Source organism: Symphalangus syndactylus, chromosome 13 (genome assembly GCF_028878055.3).
Source record: "Symphalangus syndactylus isolate Jambi chromosome 13, NHGRI_mSymSyn1-v2.1_pri, whole genome shotgun sequence".
Lineage (NCBI taxonomy): Eukaryota > Metazoa > Chordata > Mammalia > Primates > Hylobatidae > Symphalangus > Symphalangus syndactylus.
The window spans coordinates 45,353,779-45,359,110 of record NC_072435.2 but is presented as its reverse complement, the minus strand read 5'-3'; positions in this window follow the sequence as shown (position 1 = coordinate 45,359,110).

The window sequence follows — 5,332 nt, the reverse complement described above, 5'->3', positions numbered from 1 at the left end:
TGGCTTTGAGTCCGTTTCTGCTGCTGTTTGCAGAAGGGCCTGCACTGACCGCTGTGAATGCCAAGCCTGGGTGACCAGGCCTCCACAAGTTATGCATCTCCAAGGCCAGCTGTGTGCCAATGCAGTTACCCCAGAATCCCTTGTTCCAGTACAATGAATTAGGGAGGTCAGATAGAGCGGTTTGGGGTTGAGGCAGGTTCCAGTCCCACTGCTCTGGGAGGGTCCCTCAGCTTGGCACTGTGGGTTGGTTGATGGAGACGGATGGGAAGAGCAGGGGTGCCCTGAGGGGAGACAGAGGGCATCCTGCTGGGACATCAGGCCTGTCAAGGCTTCTGAAGGCCTGGAAAGGGGGTTCAGCCCTACCTCTCCTCCTCCTAGGGCACACTGGGGGGCCTGTCTGCCATTATCCCGCCTCTCCACTGTCCTACTCAGCTTAGGAGTGGGGAGGAGCCTAAAGCCACCCCATTTAGGGCCCTGATTGGTGTGTGGCTTCTTACCTGCTCTGAAGGCACTTCTCAATGTCCATCTGTCCTCCGTGCGACCATTTATCCAGCAAACACTGGTATTTGTGTGCCAGACAGGCCAGCCCTGTCTTGCTCAGACCTTCAGGAGAAACTGGCAGCAGAATGGGATTATCGCCTGCCTCCCAGGACGTGCCTAGGATGCCTGGGGCGCTAGGAGCTAGGGGTGAGGGAGGCAGGTGTGGGGGGCCCCACCAGACCCTTCTAGGGCTCTGAGTCACTCATAGCCCCTGGATGCAACCTCAGCCAGCGACTAACAGTCATCTCTCTGCTTTTTTTTTTTTTTTGAAATGGAGCCTCACTCTGTTGCCCAGGCTGGAGTGCAGTGGTGCAATCTCGGCTCACAATAACCTCTGCTGCCCAGGTTCAAGCCATTCTCCTACCTCAGCCTCCAGAGTAGCTGGGATTATAGACACCTGCCACTGCACCCGGCTAATTTTTGTATTTTTGTAGTTTTAGTAGAGACAGAGTTTCACCATCTTGGCCAGACTGGTCTTGAACCCCTGACCTCGTTCTCCCAAAGTGCTGGGATTACAGGTGTGAGCCACCGCGCCCAGCCCAGTCACCTCTTAAAAGGAGTCTAGGCCGGGTGCGGTGGCGGACGCTTGTAATCCCAGCACTTTGGGAAGTCAAGACTGGAGGAACCCCTGAGTCCAGGAGTTGGAGACCAGCCTGGGCAACATGGAGAGACCCTGTCTCTATAAAAAAACAAAATAGCTGGGCGTGGTGGCTCACGCTTGTAATCCCAGCACTTTGGGAGGCCGAGGCGGGCGGATCATGAGGTCAGGAGATCGAGACCACGGTGAAACCACATCTCTACTAAAAATACAAAAAATTAGCCGGGCATGGTGGCGGGCGCCTGTAGTCCCAGCTACTGGGAGAGGCTGAGGCAGGAGAATGGCGTGAACCCGGGAGGCGGAGCTTGCAGTGAGCCGAGATTGCGCCACTGCACTCCAGCCTGGGTGACAGAGCGAGACTCCGTCTCAAAAAAAAAACAAAAACAAAAACAAAATAGCTGAGCATGGTGGCTCACGCCTGTAATCCCAGCACTTTGGGAGGCTGAGGTGGGCAGATCACCTGAGGTCAGGGGTTCAAGACCAGCCTGACCAATATGGTGAAACCCTGTCTCTACCAAAAATATAAAAAATTAGCCGGGTGTGGTGGTGCGTGCCTCTAATTCCAGCTACTTGGGAAGCTGAGGCAGGAAAATTGCTTGAACCCGGGAGGCGGAGGTTGCAGTGAGCCGAGATGGAGCCACTACACTCCAGCCTGGGTGAGAGAGCAAGAATCTGTCTCAAAAAATAATAAATAAATAGATAAAAGGGGTCTGATCAAGACTCTGGGTTGTCAGACACCTCGTCACCCCGAGTCCAAGGGCTTGTGGGGGCGCTGGTTAATTTGCATCTCATTTGAATGCTCAATAGCCCTTTTTGCCTGGAGGGCGCCCCGCCCCCTCTAGCCGCCAGGGGGCGCAAGAGGCAAAGCGTTGGCAGGAAGTTCAGCCTCGAAGCGGTCATTGTCTGCCGTCCTGGCTGGCCCTGGTGGACACACTGTGACCCTCCACCCTTTTTCACCCTATATGCCCTCGCTCCCATTTTTCAGAGAGCAAACTGAGGTTCTGAGAGGCCAGAGGGCTCTGAGAACAAGAGCTCGCAGCCTCCCTTGTCAGGGTGAAGAGCAAGGGCACTCCTAGAGCTCATCAATAGCATTTACTGGCCAGGCGCGGGGGCTCACACCTGTAATCCCAGCGCTTTGGGAGGCCGAGGTTGGCGGATCACTTGACGTCAGGAGTTGGAGACCAGCCTGGCCAACATGGTGAAACCTCGTCTCTACTGAAAATACAAAAATTAGCTGGGTGCGGTGCATGCCTGTAATCCCTGGCTACTCTGGAGGCTGAGGCAGGAGAATCGCTTGAGCCTGGGAGGTGGAGATTGCGGTGAGCTGAGATCACGCCACTGCACTCCAGCGTGGGCGACAGCGGTAAACTCCATTTCAAAAAACACCCAGCTGGGCACAGTGGGTCACGCCTGTAATCCCAGCAATTTGGGAGCCCGAGGCGGGTGGATTACGAGGTCAGGAGATCGAGACCGTCGTGGCCAACATGGTGAAACCCCATCTCTACTAAAAATACAAAAATTAGCTGGCTGTGGTGGTGAGCGCCTGTAACCCTAGCTACTCAGGAGGCTGAGGCAGGAGAATGGCTTGAACCCGGGAGGTGGAGATTGCAGTGAGCCGAGATTGCGCCACTGCACTCCAGCCTGGCGACAGAGCAAGACTCCGTCTCAAAAAAAAAAAAAAAAATTTACTCCTGGCAGAACTCCAGAGATAGGTAGGCAGCTAGAAGAGAGACAGTGAGCTCTCTGTGCCATGGGGCATCCAAACAGGATCGTAGCGCTCACGAGGCTGGAGATCACCCAGACAGGATCCCAACCCTGATCTGCAGATGGGGTAAAAGGAGACCCATAGAGGGCAGCGACCTGTCCCCTGCCCCGTCCACAGTGGTTAGGACAAGAATCAGACTTCCACTGGGTTTTTGTCCTTAGCCCTTGGTCTGAGTCCTGGTTTTTATTTCAGACCTGCTCTGGGTGCCTGGAGAGTCCTGCACAACCAGGCCCCTGGAAAGCCTTTTTTTTTTTTTTTTTTTTTTTTCCCTATAGTATCCCTGAACAAGGCTTCTGGGTGCCCCAGGCTTATCCCCCACTCCCTTTCACTGCCTAGACCTTCTTTGAGATTCTCCAGTTCTTCAAGAAACCCATGGAGGCTGTACACAATGGCTCACACACTTGTAATCCCAGCACTTTTGGAGGCCAAGGCAGGAGGATCACTTAAGCCCAGGAGTTCGAGACCAGCCTGGGCAACAAGCAAGACACCCAGTGCACCTCAAAAAAAAAATTAAAAAATTAGCCAGGTGTGATAGTGCATGCCTATAGTCCTAGCTACTTGGGAGATGGAAGTGAGAGGATCACTTGAGCCCAGGAGTTCAAGGCTGCAGTGAGCCATGATTGCACCACTGCACTCCAGCCTGAGCAACAGAGCAACTCTGTCTCTAAAAAAGGAAAAGAAAGAAACCCATGGAGACACCCCTTTGGTGCCACCATGCACTGGGCCTGGGCCCAAGGAACCCCCAGGCTGGGGGAGACAGAACCAGCCACATACTCTACCCTGCCCCCTGGATCAGTGCTAAGCTGGAAGGAAGGATGGGGAGGTGGAAGGATCCTAAGTGGTAAGAGGATAGGAAGGCTTTTGGAAGAGGGAACATTGTGGGTGGGCCTTGAGGGCTCCTATTATCCCCACTTCTTCTTTTTTTTTTTTTTCTTTTTTGAGACGGAGTCTTGCTCTGTCACCCAGGCTGGAGTACAATGGTGCGATCTTGGCTCACTGCAACCTCCACCTTCCGGGTTCAAGCAATTCTCCTGCCTCAGCCTCCTGAGTAGCTGGGATTACAGGCATGTGCCACCATGCCTGGCTAATTTTTTTTTTTTTTTTTGAGACGGAGTCTCGCTCTGTTGCCCAGGTTGGAGTGCAGTGGCACGATCTTGGCTCACTGCAAGCTCTGCCTCCCAGGTTCACGCCATTCTCCTGCCTCAGCCTCCCGAGTAGCTAGGACTACAGGTGCCTGCCACCATGCCTGGCTAATTTTTTGTATTTTTAGTAGAGACAGGGTTTCACCGTGTTAGTCAGGATGTTCTCGATCTCCTGACCTCGTGATCCACCCGCCTCGGCCTCTCAAAGTGCTGGGATTACAGGCGTGAGCCACCGCGCTCAGCCTATCCACACTTCTCACATGAGCAAAGAGGCCCCAAGGGGTTCAGTGACCATCCTGAGGTCACACAGTGAGTGGGCGGCACAGCTGGGATGGGGACTCAGGGTTCTTTAACCTCGGGGCCCTCCCTACCCACTGGGTCACACATCCTTGCCATGGAAGGTCCTTCAAAGCCTTCCCCTGGGAGAGCGGAGAGAATCTGGGGGAGGGAGACAGAGCGGGGGCAGCTTCTCCACCTCCCCCAGCCTCCCACCCCAGCCTTCTCCTCCATCCCCCACCCACCACCTCCCCCATCTCCCAGACCCCCTTCCCAGGTCACTCTTCTCCCTCGCCACCCACTCTGGCCCCTTCTATCCCTTCCTCCTCACAACCTTCCCCTCTACCTTCCAACATCGTACTCTAGCAACTAAGGGTGTCCCTTCGTCTGAGAAGAATGAGGTTAAGACTCTTGGTGGCCCTGCTAGGGAACACAGTTAGTGGTTGGGGAAGGTATAGGATAGGAACAGAGGCAAAAGGACAGGGGACAGACTATGAATAACAAGATGGTGCCCACCAGAAGGAGGGGTCTGGGGAGTTGGGGTGCATAAGGGCCAGCCCCAGCCAGCTTCGCTCTGCCGGGCTAGCCCTTCCCCCAGAGCTGGCCCAGCTGCCGGCCTCACGTAACCAGAGCCTGCCTGTTGCATCAGAGGAGGGCGGGCGGCCTCGGGTAAACAGAGCAGCCCTCCGGGGGCCCAGGGCTCCCCAGCCACCTCCACACTCCCCAAGCCTTGTTCTGCACCATGGAGTGGAGGCAGAAGCCCCCAGCCTGGCCCAGGCCCTGGCGTGTCCTTGGGGCACCTGAATGTATGGCACTGGGCACTGGATGGGGACAGGAGGGACCCGCTGATGACACAGTGTGAACTCTATAGTTTTCATGTCCAAAGAGAAAGTTGTGCTCAGACTAGAGGCCCACATTGCCCATGTCACAGACGGGTAAACTGAGGTGTGGGGAGAGACACGAGCCTTCCAGGCCCCTTGTTCCCTGTCTCAGTGTCCCCCACACTCCAGC